Consider the following 22,176-nt stretch of genomic DNA (forward strand, 5'->3'; position numbering starts at 1 on the left):
CAACATAGTTTTGGAAGTTTTAGCCACAGCAATCAGAGAAGAAAAGGAAATAAAAGGAAACCAAATCGGAAAAGAAGTAAAGCTGTCACTGTTTGCAGATGACATGATACTATACATAGAGAATCCTAAAGGTGCTACCAGAAAACTACTAGAGCTAATCAATGAATTTGGTAGCATAGCAGGATACAAAATTAATGCACAGAAATCTCTGGCATTCCTATACACTAATGATGAAAAATCTGAAAGTGAAATCAAGAAAACACTCCCATTTACCATTGCAACAAAAAGAATACAATATCTAGGAATAAACCTACCTAAGGAGACAAAAGACCTGTATGCAGAAAATTATAAGACACTGGTGAAAGAAATTAAAGATGATACAAATAGATGGAGAGATATACCATGTTCTTGGATTGGAAGAATGAACATTGTGAAAATAACTCTACTACCCAAAGCAATCTACAGATTCAATGCAATCCCTATCAAACTACCACTGGCATTTTTCACAGAACTAGAACAAAAAATTTCACAATTTGTATGGAAACACAAAAGACCCCGAATAGCCAAAGCAATCTTGAGAACAAAAAACAGAGCTGGAGGAATCAGGCTCCCTGACTTCAGACTATACTACAAAGCTACAATAATCAAGACAGTATGGTACTGGCACAAAAACAGAAAGATAGATCAATGGAACAGGATAGAAAGCCCAGAGATAAACCCATGCACATATGGTCACCTTATCTTTGATAAAGGTGGCAGGAATGTACAGTGGAGAAAAGACAGCCTCTTCAGTAAGTGGTGCTAGGAAAACTGGACAGGTACATTTAAAAGTATGAGAATAGATCACTCCCTAACACCATACACAAAAATAAACTCAAACTGGATTAAAAACCTAAATGTAAGGCCAGAAACTATCAAACTCTTAGAGGAAAACATAGGCAGAACACTCTATGACATAAATCACAGCAAGATCCTTTTTGACGCACCTCCTAGAGAAATGGAAGTAAAAACAAAAATAAACAAATGGGACCTAATGAAACTTCAAAGCTTTTGCACAGCAAAAGAAACCACAAACAAGACCAAAAGACAGCCCTCAGAATGGGAGAAAATATTTGCAAATGAAGCAACTGACATAGGGCTAATCTCCAAAATTTATAAGCACCCCATGCAGCTCAATTACAAAAAAAAAACAACCCAATCCAAAAATGGGCAGAAGACCTAACTAGACATTTCTCCAAAGATGATATGCAGACTGCCAACAAACACATGAAAGAATGCTCAACATCATTAATCATTAAAGAAATGAGAATCAAAACTACAATGAGATATCATCTCACACCAGTCAGAATGGCCATCATCAAAAAATCTAGAAACAATAAATGCTGGAGAGGGTGTGGAGAAAAGGGAATACTCTTGCACTGCTGGTGGGAATGTGAATTGGTGCAGACACTATGGAGAACAGTATGGAGGTTCCTTAAAAACCTACAAATAGAACTACCATATGACCCAGCAATCCCACTACTGGGCATATACCCTGAGAAAACCATAATTCAAAAAGTGTCATGTACCACAATGTTCATTGCAGCTCTATTTACAATAGCCCAGAGTTGGAAACAACCTAAGTGTCCATCATCGGATGAATGGATAAAGAAGATGTGGCACATATATACAATGGAATATTACTCAGCCATAAAAAGAAACAAAATTGAGCTATTTGTAATGAGGTGGATAGACCTAGAGTCTGCCATACAGAGTGAAATAAGTCAGAAAGCGAAAGACAAATACTATATGCTACAACATATATTTGGAATTTAAGAAAAAAAAATGTCATGAAGAACCTAGGGGTAAGATAGGAATTAAGATACAGACCTACTAGAGAATGGACTTGAGGGTATGGGGAGTGAGAACGGTAAGCTGTGACAAAGCGAGAGAGAGGCATGGACATATATGCATTACCAAATGTAAGGTAGATAGCTAGTGGGAAGCAGCCGCATAGCACAGGGAGATCAGCTAGGTGCTTTGTGACCACCTGGAGGGGTGGGATTGGGAGGGTGGGAGGGAGGGAGACGAAAGAGGGAAGAGATATGGGAACGTATGTATATGTATAAGTGATTCACTTTGTTATAAAGCAGAAACTAACACATCACTGTGAAGCAATTACACTCCAATAAAGATGTAAAAAAAAAAAAAAAAAAAAAGGAATGAGAGCTCTTGTAACCTTAGCACGTGGCTCCGAGGTGTCCTGGAGGCTCAATCCAAACCAGACCATTGTAGAATTACACCACTTCAATGAAAGCAGTCTTTGTTCACCTCCAAGATAGCTTTTGTGGTTCAGCCATGCTATTTCCTCTTTAAAATCAGACAGCATTGGAAAGATTATTGTCAAGGTCTGTTTTTCTTCCCAAACAGATGCACCCTATGGTCTTTCACTACCAACTATGCCAAAGAAAATGCCCCAAAATTTCTAGAACCCAGATAAGGTTAGCATTTAGCCCACACCATTTCTTAGTTTTATCTGTTTCTTCTGTCTAGAATGATAGATGAAAGTTTCAGAGTGCAGAGACAGTGTTGTAAACCTCTCTCACCTGTTTCACACTGCCTAGCACAATTTAAGAAACAGAGACAATTCTCTAAATCTTTCTGAAATAGATGCCAGTTATCAAGCCAGTTACGTTTCTCCACTTCAAATCTGGACCAAGACACCAAGTGCAGGACAACATAGTTCTTTTTGCTCCTAGATGGAAATAAATTTTTGCTTTATTCAAATCTCCAAAAAGCCAACAGCCTTGCTTTTTCTGCAGTCCAAAAGAGAGCAATAATATAGGGCACATGAATGTTCCATGTTCACACTTGGTTCCTTTGTGAACTCTAACTAGTAAAGATCAATGACAACAGAAGAGGCTTGCTCTGCAAACCATCTAGTGGAATATACAGAAGCTATTAGGAATGGTCATTAAGTTTCACACACGCAGAAGGTCTATCTCTGTGATCCTTCTCAAAGCGGGTTCTGGGGTTATCTGATGCCCAGTCTTTTTCAATTCCACATAGATGAGAGCTGGTGGGTTTCATTTGTCAGAGAAAGCTGTATACTTCAGTTTAGAGAAGAAAGCAATTTATTGTTTCAAGAGCCAGCCCCACATGAAATTTTTACAACTGTCCAAGGTCGAGGTGGAGTTTCTCATCCATACCAAAGAGCAAGAAGGACCACAGAATGTGGTGACACAAAGACAGCACAAAAAGTTGTGGTGACACAACTACAGGTTGGCTACCAGTCTTAAGCATGTGACCACAAATGAGGGATTAAAATATAATACAGAAATTTTAAAAATTTGTAAAGTGGCTTCCTCCCATGCACCCTCCTCCACCCAAAGTAGTCAAGGAGATTAATAAGTGCCCATCCAAGAAGGTGAATGCATTTCTTTGAGTGGGAAAAACAGATCTTTGATGGTCTCAGAATTTACTGAAGAACTATTTTGTGTAGCTTGTTACCTTTAGTTGTGAATCTAGTAGACCTTCCATGCAGAAGGAAGTCCGTAATATTTCTTGAGTGATTAAATGAACGACTATAAACTCAGTCTATATATTTTTTTAACTTAACATGCCCGCCTCAAATAAACCATATTGTTAGTCTCCTTTAAAATTTAATGCAAGTGTACCACAGGGAACTCTACTCAGTATTCTGTAATGACCTATATGGGAAAAGAATCTAAAATACAGTGGATATATGTATATGTATAACTGATTCACTGTGCTGTATACCTGAAACTAACATAACATTGTAAATCAACTACACTCCAATAAAAATTTTAAAAAAAGCTTAATGCAAGTAAAGATTGCTCAGGAGGTATCTCACATTATTCCTTTTTGCTCCATTCTGTAGCCACTCCAATCCTTCAGACATGTATAAAAATGAGGAATAAATTGCTATGACATTTTACATTATCTATAATGATTAAAAGAAGGAACAATAGTAAATTTAAAATCCCAAATTCTATTTACACGTATATTTGGGAAAATAATCATTTGTGGTACAAAGTACAAGGGTCAGTACATAAAAGAGTGGCTCAGTATAAGTCTTCTCCAGGAAATGCAGGATGAGACAGTCATACATACTTAGGAGAATGCAAACTTTGTTTTCACTTACCTATAGGCACTGATAACTTTAATAAAAGCATAAGGACTTAAAATAATTAACATTCAAATACATATTTACTTAACATTTACCTAGTTCACTTATTTATATTTTCCAATGCCTGTGTTACTTAAGACTGTGCTAAGCGTTGAAAGGATACAAAGATAAATAAGACCCAGTCTAGGGACTCACAATGTAAATGGTTACAATTCAACATAGAGTTAACTCATTCAGCAAATATGGTTTGAGCATCCATGATTTGTCAGGCATTATGCCAAGTACTGGTATGATGTGACAAACATGTGAAACAAAAATCAGAGTTTGCAAATCCATTTTTAGCAGAGTCACAGACCACATAATCCAAAGAACTATTATACTAAAACAAGTACATTGCACATAAAATATTCTTTTTAATATATGGCTAGGCCTCCAAGAAGAAATGGCAGTCTCCAAGGTCCTTACCCTTCCATCAAAGCTGAAAGGGAATCTGGGAGTAGTTAGCAAATTTAAAGGTAAGGTTGCCCTAAGAGCAAATGTAAACAGCAACATTGAAATCTAGAGACCATTTCTGGGGACAGAAGCAAAGTGGAGGAACTGAATCTGAAACACTTACAACAAAGCAAGAGACTGTCAAAGGAAGACAATTATGAGAATCCCCCAACAGAAGCCAACACATATCTTCTCTGAAGGAAATCATCTGTAATTTAGGCCCACAGGATTCCCAGAAATTAAAATCAAACAAATACAATACAATCAAAGATCACAAAACAGACAAGAAAACAAACCATCATGACTGAGATGCAACAGGAATAACAAACAAATAGGATTAGCTCTCTAAGGACTTTGAACTCTGAAATTACCAAATATTGACCATCATACAATTATCAGTATAACACATAAAGAAATACAAATTGGAATCATAAAAATAAGAAGAAGTAAGAAAATATTTTAAATGACCAGGCATGTTTGTAATTGCTTCTATAATTGAAAAAAATAAAACAGTTGTTTAAAAAAAGTCAAAGTTTGGGTTAAATACCAGATTATACATAACAAAGAGTAAAATATTATAGTAACAGAACTGGCCAAGAAGACAACACAAAGAGATGAGAAGTAGGAACAGGGGGTTAAGGTATATGGAAAAAAGAATGAGGTGGTCTCACAGCTGTCTTATCAGATTCCCAAAATGGGGGGAATAGAGAAAATGGGTCAGAGATGATATTTGAAGAGATAACTATTGATTAACATGAAATATAATGTATCCCAAGCAGGGTAAATAAAGAACTCTATGCCTAGATATATTGTAGTGAAAACAACACATAGATCAACAAAAGATCATACAAAGCTGCCAGCAAACTTCTCAACCACAACAGAAGCCAGAAAACAGTGGAATAATATCTTCAAAAGGGCTGAAAGAAAATCACTAAACCTAGAATTGCATACCCAGACTTCCAATAAAAGACTCCTAAATAAATAAATAAAGTGATCATAGAGGAACCCTCCTACACTGTTGGTGAGAATGTAAATTGGTGCAGCCACCAGGGAGAACAGTACAGAGGTTCCTCAAAAAACTAAAAATAGAGTTACCATATGATCCTGCAATTCCATTCCTGAGCATATATCCAGACAAAAGTATAATTCAAAAAGATGCATACACCCCTATGCTCATAGAAGCACTATTTACAATAGCTAAGACCTGGGAGCAACCTAAGTGTCCATCGACAGATGAATGGATAAAGAGGATGTGGTGTAAATATATACAATAGACTATTACTCAGCCATAAAAAAGAATGAAATTATGCCATCTGCAGCAACATGGATGGACCTAGAGATATCATGATAATGACAGAAAGAGAAAGACAAATACCATATGATAGTGCTTATACGTGGAACCTAAAAAAAAAAGATACAAATGAACTTATTTACAAAACAGAACTAGACTCACAGACATAGAAAACAAACAGTTACCAAAGAGGAAAGTGGGGAGGATAAATTAGGAGTTTGGGATTAAAATATATACACTACTATATATAAAACAGATAACCAAGAACATATATATATATATATATATATATATATATATATATAACTGAATCACTTTGCTGTATATGTGAAACTAACACAACACTGTAAATCAACTATATTTTAATAAAAATTAAAATTAAATAGTGATCATAGAGATAAGAAAAAATAAGCAATAAAATTGTTAACACATATAAATCTAATGCAAAATTATCTTATAAAATATTAAAAATAACAATAATATCAAATGTGGGGACTTAAAGGACAGAAATAGAATACTGGACAGAAATTACAAATTAGGAGTGGGTGTGTGATCAGAGTTAAAGGGCTCTGAAGTTCTTCTATCAAAGGAGTTTTTAAAGAAAGATGCAGACATAGAGAAGAGATGTGTGGACACAGTGGGGAGAGGGGAGGGTGGGATGAACTGGGAGATTAGGTTTGACATAAATACACTACCATGTGTAAAATAGACAGCTAGTGGGAACCTGCGGTATAGCACAAGGAGCTCAGCTCGGTGCTCTGTGGTGACCTAGATGGGCAGGATGGGGGGCAGTGGGAGGGAGGTCCAAGAGGGAGGGCTTGTATGTATACATATAGTTGATTCACCTTCGTTGTACAGCAGAAACTAACATGACATTGTAAAGAAATTATACTACAATAAAAAAAAGAAAGAGATGGTTTGAGTAAACAAAGAATTAGTATTGGTTATGCTATAGAATTTAAGCTGGATGGTGCATTATTGCTGTACTCATAATTTACATATATGTTACATGCCTTCTTCGGAAATTATCAGAAACTAATTTTGAAAAAAGAACTTTGCTAAAATAGTGTTTTCTTCCTGGTGCACAACACAGAGAAAAAACAAGCCTTTTGGTGTCCCCATTCTCCTCAAGACTCTGCTAAACTCCTCCACTAGTCTATTTACTTAGGAACATGGACTAACGTCATGAATGAAAAATGGAGGAGACATTTAGTTATACTCTTTTTTTCTTCTTACCTGATAAGAGCATCCTCTAGATTAGCAGAGATCAAGTGAGATTTGTGCTTGCAAAATAGAAAATTAGCTGCATAAAACGCATTAACAAGTATCAGCATCTTCTAGGCAGAGGACAATTTCACAGACACAGAAATTAAAAACGCTGTTCTATCAGTGTATGGGGGAGGGAAGCAGGAACAGCATTTCTGCTGTTTGTATTAATCATTGAATATTTTTCGTGTGAGGGTGCTTGTGCTACACGTGTGGGAATTGTTGGGGTACAATATATGCTGGAGAGGGTGTGGAGAAAAGGGAACCCTCATTCATTGTTGGTGGGAATGTAAATTGATAGAGCCACCATGGAGAACAGTATGGAGATTCCTTAAAAAACTAAAAATAGAATTACCATATGACCCAGCAATCCCACTACTGGGCATATGCCCAGAGAAAGCCATAATTCAAAAAGACTCATGCACCCCAGTGCTCATTGCAACACTATTTACTATAGCCAGGCCATGGAAGCAACCTAAATGTCCATTGACAGATGAATGGATAAAGAAGACATGGTACATATAAACAATGGAATGTTACTCATCCATAAAAAGGAAAGAAATTGGGTCATTTGTAGAGACATGGATGGACCTAGAGACTGTCATACAAAGTGAAGTAAGTGAGAAAGAGAAAAACAAATATCGTATATCAACGCATATATGTGGAATCTGAAAAAGTTGGTATAGACCACCTTATTTACAAAGCAGAAATAGAGACACAGACTTAGAGAACAAGCATATGGATACTGAGGGGAAAAGGGGCAGGGGGATGGATTGGGAGATTGGGATTGTCATATATACGCTATTGGTACTATGTATAAAATAGATAACTAATGAGAATCTACTGTGTAGCACAGGGAACTCTACTCAGAGCTCTGTGGTGATCTGAATGAGAAGGAAATCCAAAAAAGAGGGGATATATGCATACGTATAGCTGATTCACTTTGCTGTACAGTATAAACTAACACAATACTGTAAAGCAACTATACTCCAATAAAATTTTTTTAATTAAAATAAATAAAAATAAAAACTCTGGAGAATTTAGGGGGGAAAAAATCCCTGTTATATCAGTGTATGGGGGAGGGAAACAGGAACAGCGTTTCTGCTATTTGTATTAATCATTGAATATTTTGTGTGTGAGAGTGCTTGTGCTACATGTGTGGGAATTGTTAGGGTACATATCCCGAGAATTGCAGGCCAACATTAACTGGTGCATGGGAATGACACTAGGAATTAGGTATGGCAGTGAATGTGTTTAAAATATGGGTGTGTTATGGAGGTTTATACATCTGTGTGTCTGAGTCTAGGTATGTCTGTTTTTACATGGGAGCTAATAGTACTCTATTATATATACTGAAGATAGATTTGTTAGGCAGAATTTTGTGTGTTGTAAAGGGTGATGTATGGGAGTTTGTACAGGAAGGTATTAGAATGTGTGTGCGTGTGTGGTGTGTGTGTGTGTGTTTGAGTACTGTAATATTTTGTAACGTCTCCTAATTTATCCTTTTAAATGACCAAATTATGTTTTATTAGGAATTTTGCTGAAGGCAGCCAGGTGTTAGTGTCTTTATTCCTCTAACTATGAATGAAACAAAGGTCCTTTTTGGCCCAATAGGCACATTGAACCTGTCCTCAAATGTTAATGAGAATACTGATTCACTTAATATGCTTGGGTAACTGCTCTGCCTCAAATAAATAATTTCTACAAGCTGCCAAATCCTCTTGGTTTTGTTGCTGTTGTTTTGTTGTTTGGTTTTTTTCCTCAGCACTTGGGCAAAAGGAAATATTCAAAGGCCAATTGCTCGCCCAAGAAAGCCTGACATGTTAGGGACTTTCCTTCTGACTTGAATTCACATGTAATAACACACCAAATGTTCTGTTACTTGTCAGAGTAGAGAATGGATAATTAAATATTTTGGTTTAACACATTATCCGTACCATCATATCAAAGTAATTTCAAAAATATTACATTTAATCTTAGTAATAAAATTATACCCAATTAATCTCTATTAATATTTCAAAAGAAACTATATAACAAAAAAGAAATTGAGTTGGAATTCCCATCCTACTACTCATTAGCAATATGACAGTGTGAGTCATCTGAAGTAGATAACTCAGATTGCTCTAAAACTAAGAAGATAATCCCACCTAACTCACAAGGTTTTCCGAAGATCAAATAAGATACAATACATATAACAGCATTGGAAAACTTCAAAAGTTAGTACAAATGTCGATTATTTTTACTATTATAGTTACTATATTTACTTTGTAGATGTGCAAAGATGCTAACAATTCTGGTAAATAGTATTTCAATGAACCAATCTTTGGTGTGCATAGATCTTTCCTTTTGTGAGTACCATAGTTTTGACCCATGTCCAGTAAAATAGCAAAGTTGCTGAACCAGAAAATCTGTGTATTCTGAAAGGCAGCCTCAATACCTATTATGCAAAGCAGGGAGACCTCACTCCTCTATGTAACTCCTTCCCACGTGTGGACCCAGTTTAAGAAGCGCATTTCATTACTACTGTGGAAAACACATTGCAACATGGTTTTATAAAGTCTTTAGTAGGAAAATCTCTATAAAATAGAATATTATCGGAAAATAGAAAATCCATTTGCTGTGAAATTAAATATCACAGTCTCATATTGCAAAGCAATAAATTGAGATTTTTCTCTCACTGGTAAGGAGAAAAATAGAAGAGTTTGACATTAACTGTACTTTAAAATTTTGAGTGACATATGTAACACTTTGTGACAAATTCTAGCAAAAGTAACCTTTTTAATCAATATGGTTGTAAAAGTGCCATATCTTTGTTTTTACAGCTGTTTTGAGCATGGTCTTGTGTAAAAAAAAAAACATAAAATCAGTCCCTGATTTCCTTATTCTCAATCATCATGACTTTTTATCATTATATCTGTCTCCCTTGACTCATGCATCTGCTTCTTTCTCTGACTGTCTTATACATTTAGACGAGAGCTGCAAGAATAGATACAATCTGAGGACTTGTACACTAAATCCTCTAGCCATCAGACCCAGTGACCATCTTTCTTAAAAAGATGGTTGAGACCATTTGCACAAGGCCACATATCACTGTTTCCATCAGTCACTGACTGGAGTGTAAGGCCACTTGGCCACCTCTCTTCTATATCATCATCCCCAACAATGCCCAGGACCTCCTTGACTTCATCCAGCTCTCCACTGCTCCCTTACTTTCCAGACCCTCTCACTGTGCCCTCAAGAACTACCACCAAAGTAGTTAAATGATCTTTTGTTGGAATAAGAATTAAACTTGTTGTAATTGTTATACAGACTTCAGCGGAACATAACATATAGTAGAATAAACAATATACAGGTTTCTTTGCTCACATTATTTTCTCTTAATGTACTTCTGAAATGTTAGGTATTATTATTGTTGTTGTCTCTATTAAGGCAATAAAAAAAAATGTTAAATGAAGTGCCTGAGGACACACATGTACCAAATGACTGAATAGAGATTTGAAAAAGGCAGTCTGCTTCCGGAACCCTTAGACTCTCCAACACAACTTGTTATGTACACAGCTGATTCTCCAGCTCCTCAACAACTTCCCAGAGAAATCCCTACATATTCATATTCACTGTAACCTGGCTTTTACTGAAGGTAGGACTTTTTCTTATCTGGGTAGATATTGTTTCTCTCACATCCCAGGTGTAACAGTCCCCTCTTCTCCCCATTGCCTTTCCAAACAATTAAACCTCCTCCTTTGAAAAATAAGATATTTGCTTATATGCTCCATTTCCACGTCTTCACCTGTTATCTACAGGCTTGCTAAGACCTGATGAGAAACAAAAAGCAGAAGAATCACAATAAAAGGTGACAATATAAAAGGCAGAGAAATCTGAATTCTGGCCAGGCAGATCCTCACTCTGATCAGGTTGTGAGACTGCTATGCTTTCACCATAACTCCACGAGGAATTAGGAAGACATCAAGAATCCCCAGCCTCTCGTTTACACCCTCAATTTCACATATGTCCTTTGCTGGTTCAGGAGAAATTATATCCAAGGCATCATTCTAGACAACTTCAAGCCCAGATCATCCACTGCAGCCTAGCTTAGCTAGTCTACCAGCACTGTGTCTCTCTCCATACAAGTCCTGACATGACCCTGGATGACTTCTCGATGTGTATAAATGACATATCACCCAAATGTCTCAACTTCTTGACCTCCTCATCCCAGATGATCAACTGCCCTGTCATCCCTTTATCTCCATTGTTTGCACACCATTACCAGAACAGTTGAATGATGCCAGAAATACCAGACTAGATTAGCATTTTTATAAATTCATGATCACTAACTTCAAATGGACCCTCCCCTTGTCTGACAATCCAGCTACTCTGCCCTGGTGAACTCACGCTCCCACTCTCCTCGATGACTATTATGTATATTCTCCAGTTTCCTCAGACCCCTACCCTTACTGCTTCACCCCACCTACCCATTCACCCTCAGATGACACTGACATCTACTCTTAAGAAGAAAGAATCCTTGAGACAGGCACTTCCAACCCCAACTCCATCGCTACCCCTTCTCCTCTCAAAGACCAGAACCTCCATCTGTATTTAGATAGCAGACCTACCCTTCTTCTCAGGAACATCTCACTGATAGCTATTTGTCCCATTCAGGTATAATTAACATCTTACTCTAGAGTGAATCTTCTCAGAGATAAACATTTAAACATCTTCAGGTCTAATCCATCTTTAAAAATAAGCTAACTTTGGCTTCACATTCTATTCTAATATCACCCTGTTTTATCCTTCAAAGTCAAGCTCCTTGAAAGTATTTTCTATTCTTATTTTCTCATCACTCACTCCTAACTGATTCAACAGAAATGACTCTGACTAAAGACTCCAGTGACATCCATGTAGTTAATTCTAATGATTGTTTTTATAGACCAAATTACTTGTCCTCCTGCAAATAATTTCATTTAATTATTCAAATAATAATTAATCATCACTAGGTGACCTCGACATATATGAGTACAAAATAGACAAAATCTCTGACCTCCAGTATTTCAGTTATATGAGGCTAGGGGAAGATATTCCACGAACAAAGCAAATAAATGTATAATATGTCAGGAGTAATGAGTATGAAATAAATATAAGAAGGTAAGATAAAAGAGCTGGAGAGTGCCCAGATTAGAAGGCTGTAATGTTATCTTCTACAAAACATGTGAAGAGAAACCTAAAGGAATTGAGAAAGCCTGCATCTCAGATGTTTGGGAAAGAAAGTTATCAGTAGAGGAATTATCGAGTACAAAGATCCTGAGGCTGGGATGTTTGTGTTCTCAGAAGAACAAGGAACAAGGAGAAAGGTGTGGCTGGCATGTGGTTAGCGTGGGGGACAGTGGTAGAGATGAGGTCAGAGAGTTAGTGGGGGCCAGATTGTATAGAGTCTGGGGCGACGCAGTAAGCAGCCTGGGTTACGCTCTATGGGAGAAAAGATGGAGCAGTTTGGGCAGAGGAATGACATAATTTGACTTCTGTTTATAAAGGATTTTTCTGTCTGCTCTCAGGGAACCAATATGGAAGTGAACATTCCAGAGAGGAGATGATAACTCTTTGGACCAAGGTAAAGAGAATATAATGAGAAGTGATCAGATTATGTGATATATTTCAAAGGAAGAGTCAACAAAATTTGCTGGTAGAGTATGTGGAATATGGGAGAAACAGAAGAAGGAGTCAAATATTGCTTAATTTTTTTGGTTCTAAAAGCTGAAAAAAATGAAAGTGCCATTTACTGAGATGGGGAAGATTGCAGTTGAAGCAGATTTGCTGAGGGGTGGTGAAATCAGTTGTGGACAAGTCATTTCATCAAGTAGGCAAATCATTTATCAAATCGATTTAAAATCTGGAGTTTATAAAACCCTGGACTGGATATAAGATTATGTGAGTTATCAGTGTTTAGATGGTATTTAAAGCCATGGGACTAAGTGAGATGATTTCAGGAGTGAACGTAACTAGAGAAAAAGAAAGGTTTTGAGGACCGAGCCTTTGGGCACTCCAACATTTAGACACCAGGAAGATGAGAAGGAGACTGAAAAGAAGCAGCTTGTTAGACTGGGAAGAGAACCAAAAGAGAGGCGAGTTACAGAACCAAGCAAAGAAAGTGTTTCAGAAGGACAAATCAAATAAGATGGGAACTGAGGATTTATTGGGATTTGCCAGTGTGGAAGTCACGAGTCACTTAGACAAGAGCAGTTTCGGTGGAGTAGTAGAGATAAAACTCATTGGAGTAGGCTCAAAAAAGACTAAAGGAGGTAAAGTAAAGAAGCTGAAGAACATACAACAAGACTCTAACTCTATCAAATATTTATTTGTAAGGATGGGTTTATCTGGAAGGGAGAGTGGGCCATTATTATTGCTTTTAATAATGGGAATGATTGCATCATGCTTGCATGCTTATGGAAATGATACCATGGTTATGGAAAACAATGATGGGGCCAATAGCAGCCTCAGGAGTAAGAGCAGACAGGGGATGGGGTACAAGGCACAAGGGGAGGAGCTAGTCTTAGCTAGCAGGCGGAGAGTTAATCTGCTATAACAGGAGTAAAGGCAGAATATTTGGGGATAGAGTCAATCAAGTTGATGGTGGGAATAGGTGGGAATATGGTTTGTGGCACCCTTTCACTTGGCTCCATACTCCATCCTCTCCTGGTTCTCCTATGTCTCTGGCACCTCTTCCTGTTTCATTATATCCTCCTCTATCTGGAAGGCAGAAGCTCTGTGCAGGGTCATCTAATCTCCCTTTATAATTTCTTCATAGGCTATATTACCTTAACAATGCTTTCAATACCATCTAAATGCTTTTGACCCCCAAATTTATGTCTCTAGGTATGTCTCCTTTAAGGTTCAGACCATACATTCACATGCTTCCTTGACATCTCGTCTTGAATAGCTCACAAGCATCTCGAACTCAACATTTCCAAAGTCAAATCAGTGATCTTCTCCCCAGAAACCTGGTTCTTTCCACAGCTCCCCATTTCAGGGAACCATTTATTGAGTTCCAAAAGCCAGAACCTCAGAGTCATTCTTGACATTTCTTTACACTCTACACTTAAACCATCACTAGTTCCTGTCAGTTTTAACCCTTAAAGATGTCTTAAGAGAAACCACCCACTTCTCTCCATCTCCACCACGAGCACCCAAGTCTAGACTGCCTGGATGTAGGCACACCTGCCTTGTTCTGATCAAACTTCCACACTACAAGCAGAGAAATAATTTCAAAATTCAAGTCTATGTCCCCAGACTCACATCTCCTGTGTCAAAATAATTTATTTAAAACTTAAAAGTACCACAATTTTTAAAATGACCTACAAGACCTAACATGGCCTGGTCCTTCCTGCCCCTGCAGACATTCACCCCCTCACTCTCCATGCTCTAGCCTCTCTGGCTTTCCCACCATTCCTCTTCCTGGCTAGCAGTCGCTACCCTTCCTCCTCACCTTTTCATCCTGCAGATCTCAATTCAGATATCACTTCCTGAAAGAAGTCTTTCCTGAGCCCCTACGAGTTGAGTCCCCTTCATGCACCTGCAATCAGCAATCCATACCCCTCTTTCCTAGCATTTATCACAGCTCTATGTTTACATTTATTAAACTCTAAGAAGGCAGGAATTTTGTCTCTTTTTTTTCTTTTTTATTGTAGTGTCATTACCACTTAGCACCTTCCTCACATATAATAGGTGTTCAATATTTGTGTAGTTACATGAATGACGGGTAGTTATCGCAAGGACTACAACAATTGATGAAATAAAGAAAGATACAGGCACAAAATACAGTACTTTAATACACATAAAAGGTAAAAAAATTTAATGTGACCAAGACAGCCACACACAGCTAGGCACACAGGGTACTCCCTGTCCATAATGAGCCTGAATCATTCAAAAACTTCAGCACTTTTAGCACTGCTCAAGATGGCCTAACAAAGGAAAACTTCCTGGGAGACAGAAACCCTATGTGGTGCTCCTTATTCTGCCACTATCCAGCTGTATAAATTTTAACACGATATTTTATGTCTGGCTCTTGATCCTCATCTCTGTAAAAGAAGAGGCTGATCAAAATTGTCTCCACAACGTCTTCCAGGTGTGAATGAAAAATATTGCTTTCCATATCAGTAAACAAAGGATGTTGCAGCCATCAAGCCATCACGTTACAGATGCTCGACAGTGAGCCCTGAGGGAACTTAGGATGGAGACAAACCCTCAGCCACTGCAGTCACCCCCAAATGTGCACCTGAGTGGATTCAGGATGGAGAAAACCAGGATACTGGCCCCAGATGGTTAAGATGCACATCAAAGGAATAATTTCAATGAGCCCAGACTCTTGAATCTTCCCATGCATAGAAAAGCATTAAATTCCTTAATATGAGATATCTGGTTTTCTTTAATTAACAGTAATATTTTGATGTTCAGACTACCTAGTGTTTGTTGCAAAAACTCCTGCTGTCTCTTTTTTTTTTTTTCTTTTTTATTGTAGTGTCAATAGTGGCACACCCCGCTTGCCTCCTTGGAGCAGTCTCTCAGTGTTATGTGAGATGCTGTGTCCCAGGCTTAAGTCCTCAGTTTTGTCAGCCAACTAAAACATAATTCTCAGCTTTTAGGTTGTGCGTTTTTTTCCCATAAGGTCAGAATCCAATGCCACCTATTGTCATTGACAAATAAGCTGTATAAGCAGGAGCAATAAAGGAGAGGCCTTTGTGTCCCAGGACAAGGTGGGCTTTGATCTGGACCATGAAGGAAAGAATCAGAAGAGGGCAGAAAAGGACTTTCTAGAAGAAGCACAGGGCTGAGAACACACATGGTACTTAGGTAATAAGTAGTAACACACCCAGCTTGAGAAAGAACCTCTTCCCCCACCCTTCCCTTGTCTTATTCTTTGCAGAAGCTGTGTTGCAGCTGCTGTGATGCCCAGACTCCATTTGTCCCTCCAGGTGGAAACGGTGCCTGGTGCCTGATGCCTGGGGATTCTCTCCTTAAGGCCTCCGATCACGCTGCTTGCAGCAGCCTCCATTCCCCCACTGGGAACCTCTAGAAACGTGGGAAGGCCTGGGCTGCACAGGAACCATACACTTGTCAGTAATGCCAACTCTGTGGCCATGCTATGACAGCACAGACAGATAACAGAGCAACCTTATCTCCAGGGTCTTGTGGAAAATGCCAGGGATTTTATTTCCATCTCCTCGACAGGGAAATCAGCCTGAACCTGGAGGCTCCACAGAGGCTGTTTAATAAGACATTTGTTTACTGCCTTCCTGCTACCTCTGACAATATAAGCTTTTCTGATTCTTTCCATGATTTGACTCTAAATGAAAAAGTATGATCTTGCAGCTGTGGGTCGACAAGCATGTGACACCACCGGTAATCCGCCACCGCTCCTGCATATGAGCTGCAGGATGGAATAAAGGCAAAAAAAACCCATGTTTCTGGCAAACATAACCCTTCCTCCCATCTGGGACAGATTGCAGCCTTCTGGAGACAGTCAGGGGAGCAGAGGAAGCAGAAGTCACTCTTGCTCATTTTTCCTTAAAAAAAAAAAAAGATAAGTCACTTTAGTAAATGACAGTCGTCTTCAGGCTTAAGATAATTTTAAAGCAGATTTTCAAAATTGTTACAATGAACTGATGACCCTACATCACAGCGAACTTGGGGAATGAAGTATAATTGTGAAATTGGAGAGTAAGTGCAAGGTCAAGTATGGTCAAGGAAACTGTGGGAAGCCGGCAGGCTAGAGAAAAATGAGCAAGAATTATAGTTTTCCTAGAAGGTTGCTCTTTCTGTCCCTGCATCCCTGACTTCCTCTGAGTCTCTCACAGAGCTGGGAAAAAAAGGGACTTTGCAGAGCTGGGAGTCACACATCTCACCCTGTCCTTCACCCTCTGGAACTTTTCAAGCACAGGATTTGTACTTGACCAAACTCCATTTACTTCATTTCACCTCCCAGCCCACCATGCCCCAGTGTTGGGGAGAGTTGGGGAGAGGGAAGGGAGGAGATCAGAAGCCTGCTTATCAGTTTTATTTCTATATGGTTTCACTATTCTAATTACGGGGGACACAGCAATTAACCAAAGATCCCTGTCCACGTGGATCTTCCATTCTAGGGGGGAGGGTCACACAGTCAATGAGAAACACTAAATAAGTAAATTATATGATGTGTTATAAGGTGTTAAGGAGTCTGGATCACATTGTCTGGAAGAAGAGATGGAGCAATTTGGGCAGAGGAATGGCATAATTTGACTTCTGTCAAGAAAGTATGGTTCTGTCTGCAGTTGGGGAGCCAATATGGCAGGAAGTATTCCAGGGATAACTGTTTGGACCTCTGGATAGGGTCACCAGATAAGTTATCCTCCAAACTGGGATACTTGACAGTGAAAGGAGGCCCTATTAATAATTATATTGAAACAGCAGTTATGAACCACAAGTGTACTGGGAAAATGTGGGGGCAGGGTCATGCTAGCCTTAGGAGAAAGAAAGCAGGACAGGGAGAGGCGAGTCTGGAATGTGGGTAAAGGGAAATCATTAGCTATTTTTAGTAGAGTGATCAGGGCAGACCTCACGGAGGAGGTGATGCCTCACCTTTCTGAATCCCCATTTCCTCATCTGTAAAAGAAGGCAATTAGCCTAAAATAACTGCTAAGGTTGCCCACAGTTCAGACATCCCACCATCAATAGTCCAGGACTGAGGGGCTACTCTTCCTGGGTCAGCTGTGAGAACAGGAAGAGGAGGGTGCCCGGGATTGTTGAGGGTGTTCATCAGAGAAGTCCATAATCATGTTTGTAAATTGCACACTGCAATCTTCTGCTCTCTTTCCAACAAATGAATGGACATTCTCAAAGTTGCACAGGCAAAAATTGTCCTCTGCTGCTGGTAGCCTGTGTTCTAACTCACAAACTTATGTGATGGTTTCCATTCTGGTGGGGCAGATTGGTGCCCACACCCACGGTGATCATAGGTCCTCAAGCTGACCACTTTGTCCTGATCGTGTATTTTTCTGGTCTTGAGAACTGAGGCAGTTCTGAAAAAGAGAATTTTGAGCTAGAAATGACAGAAAACCAGCCAGGTGAAAGTATCCAGTGACAGTTGATATATGGGTACGCAGGAGAGTATAAAAGAGTCAATCCAACTCAAGGATTAAGAGCACTGGCTTCAAAGTCAGGCAAAGCCAGGTTCTGATTAGCCACCGTTATTTAACCCCCATGAACCTCAGTTCGCTTACTTGTTAAATGATGCTACCAACAATCTCACAGGACATAAAGTACTTACCATGGTAGCCAGCCCAAGCTATTGCTCAGTGCTTGGGGAGTACCGCAGTTGCTACCGTCATGAACATTGAGCTGTTCACTTAGAAGTGATAGTTAAATGGACCCTGGGATGGAGAAAGCCTAAGGGAAAGCAGAGATCATCGTCTATCAGCCTTGGAAAACACTTGCGTTCAGGAAGAGAACAAAGCAGAAGCACAAGAGACAGAGACAAGCACAAGAGGAGACTGCGGTAGGCAATGATGTAGAAAGATGATTGGGAAAGGTGCTGATTCAGAGAACGTGGCTGGCTGGCATCCTCAAATGCAGCAGAGAGAAGGAACGTCATTGAAGATCACCATCGCCATGGGAAATATGTAGGTAATAGAAAAGCTTGAGGGTTCGTGCTGGACTAAAGGGAGCTAAGGAAGCTATTTTGAAGAGTAAATTCAGTAGATGCATTTGTTCAAGAAGAAAGCAAGCAAAAGGAAAAAAAAAAAAGCTAGCTGTGGTTTGATATCTGTGTTTAAAGGCAGTGTAGGATAGATTAAATGGGCCAGAGGAAGAAGTGCTAATTTGAGAGCAAGAGTCTGAAAGACACTGGAAACGGTGCCCTCTAGAGCCTAAGTAGAGAAGTTACAAGAGCCTCAGACCTTTCCTTGCCTGCTCTGCTGACTACTAATGTCCAGAAATAGGAGGGTATCTGCCGTTATTCCAGAGCAGGCTATGGGAACCTGGTAATCCTAGGGGGCGTTTGTTGAATGAATGACTGAATATAACAGAATTCATAGTCCTTCTACAGGAGACCTTGCGCTTTCCTTTCTCCTGTAGGCCCAGCTCTCAGTGCCCTTCTCTGGAATCCTCTCAGGTAGATTAATCCTCCAAGTCTGCCCCGGCCTTTCCCCAGGTTTGGATCCTTCACTCTGACCAGGTTGGTCCTTCAGATCACAAGGTTACCGTAAGCTTGCCCATCCCATGCCTTTGTCCAGATTGGCTTCTTGACTGGGATGCCCTGTTGATCCTGTACCACACAAAATCCTTCAGGACCTAGCTTGAATCTAGAAGCCTGCTCTGGCAGGCTTCTCCAAGTGTCCCAGCCCAAGGCCAACTCAGCTTCTCTGAATCTGCCCTTGGAATGCATTGTCTTGTGTTGACAGTGACATTTCACGTGTGCAAGCCTAAAACCACACACTGTTAGGATACACATGGGGTCATATGAAGACAACTGTTTCTTGGATGCTCCTCAGAAGAACATCAAAAATCAAGTGGCCTCCTTGGCTCATGTAAGACTTTGTGCTTGAGCCAGCCTAAAAGAGATAGCCAGATAGAGATTCAGATCTCAAAGACTTCCATTCGGAAATATCTGCTTCACCAAGCACTACTTCAGCAATTACCATGACCTGGTAATAATAAATTGTCCCCATATGTAGTGGCTTAAACAATGATAACATTTACTTTGCTCACAAATCTGCAAATTGGGCAGGACTTAGCAGGGAAAATGTGAGTCCATTTCTCCATTTTCCTTTTCAGCCAGTGGGGCAGTTTCAAGGTGGGAGCTAGAATCCTCTTCTGAAAGCTCACTTGCCCCCATCCCTGGTGTCTGGGCTGGGGAGACTCACACAGCTGGGCGCTGGACAGCTGGAGCTTTTCTAGAATTTGTATCTCTATGTGCTCTATCCATGAGGTCTCTCCAGCTAGGCAGCTTCAGCATAGTCAGACATTTTACCTGTTGGTGAAGGGCTTCCAAGGTGCATGCTCCAAGAGTGAGTGAGCCAGGGCTCGAAGGGAGGAAAATAGACTCTACCTCTTGAGGGTGAAATTCAGCGTTACACTGTAAACAGAGTAAGTGAGGTGAGACAGATATAGCATAGTGTGGTCATCGTTAGGAATACCACCTGCCACACGTACCTTTTTTCTTTGGTCAATCTTTGGACCCCTCCTCTTCTGGTACCACCTCCATTTCAATGGTGCTTTGAGTACTCCCAGGTCTTGATGTTTGTCTCAGTGTCCTGCCAATAGCTTTAAGGTGTAAGAGTTTGAATTTGAGGTCAGACTGAAGCAAAACGCTCTCCCTTTCTTGCTCCTATACAACTTTAGGCAAATAATGTCATCTTTCTGATCTTTAGCTCTCACATGGACATAAATGAGGATGAAACTACCTCCCCATTCACTGTTCTCAATAAATGATACCGTCCTTCTACCCGTATCGCTCCTGCACTTGGCCCCATGCAGACCTGAGACCTCCCTCCTGCACCTGCCTGTGTGGTCAGCCCCTCACCCACTTTTCTAGACTTTGTGAGAAAAAAAGAAAAGCAGGCCTCAAATAAATACAAGTAAGTGCATACCCTCCACAAGCACTACCTTCACATGATAAACTACTTAATCATGTGCTAATAATGAACAGTCGACTTTCCTGGAGCCAGACGTTGGAGGCTGAGGGTACCCTCTGTGCCCTGGTGGTAATTACTTCCTTGACTAACTCCAAGAGACATTAATTTTGAAACTCTCTGCTTCTAAAGGGGCCCACACAAGTACAGCTGATGTCTCTTTCCCTTTCTGGATTAAGGAAGAAAAATGCCAGTCAGGGAAGAAAGGAAGAGTCTTTTTGAGGCAGAGAAAAGCAGATGGAAACACAGTCAGTTGGGACCCATCATGAAGGGAGAAGTGGAAGCTGTGGAAAGAAGACAGAGGCAGCTCTGCCTAACACCGAGAGCCAAACAGACCTGGGTTCTAATGAATCCTCCCTCTGGTGCTTGTGAAACTCCTGGTCTTTGGCTACCTAGCCCTGAGCCTCAGTTTCATCTGTAAAATGGGATTGTGACAGCTGCCTTGTAGAGTTGCTGTCAGTTACAGTGATAGTCTTCCAATATGGTGCCTGATCCATAAATTAATGTCAGCAGGAAACTGCAGATACCATGATAATACAGCTTTTACTGCTGCTACTCCTCCTCCTATCATTAGCCAGGCTAAAATATCAGCCTGATTTGACAATACCCCATTATTATTTAATACCCAAGACAGCCAACATTAGACCAAGGCAAAGGCAAATAGTGTAAGAGCAGAAATAAGTAAATCCTTTGTTTAGTGATCCAAGTGGTGATGTTAAGTCTTTCCTATTAACACTTTCTTGCCATTCAGATACCGTCAGAAGCTTTGTCACTCAAGAAGCTTCGTCACTCAAAAAGTTCTCCAAATCAAAAACTATGAACTCAATTTGAATCCCAGTTCCACCACCTCCTATCTGTCTGACTTCAGACAAAAGAAAACTCTGTTTCAACTTCTTGCTCTATGAGATGGAGATCATAATACCCACACCACATGGTTGTTTGAGGAATTACATGCAGTAAGTCTAAAATGCCTGGTGTACAGTAGGGGTACCACCAGTATCACAATACTTTGTCTCTTTAAACCCAGGACATAGTCAAGCTTCTTCAGCCTTGGACAGAAGTGCATCCTGCAACGTGTCGTTGTCCATTCCCTATACACACACTCACCTGGATGCACACACTTAAACACACATACTCATTCACATATACAAAAACACGCTCACACAAATGCACACACTCATGCTACACAAATTCACAGTTACACATTTACACTTACATAAACATGTTTATACACATGTACACTCACACAAGTACACATTCACACACTCACATATACTCATGCACACATTTACACACTGACACATGCACACACAGACTCACACACACATTCAAATTCATGGCCTAGA

The sequence above is a fragment of the Delphinapterus leucas genome, chromosome 8 (genome assembly GCF_059928025.1).
Source record: "Delphinapterus leucas isolate spDelLeu-1000000601 "Yukka" chromosome 8, BTC_Dleu_Yukka2, whole genome shotgun sequence".
NCBI classification, from domain to species: domain Eukaryota; kingdom Metazoa; phylum Chordata; class Mammalia; order Artiodactyla; family Monodontidae; genus Delphinapterus; species Delphinapterus leucas.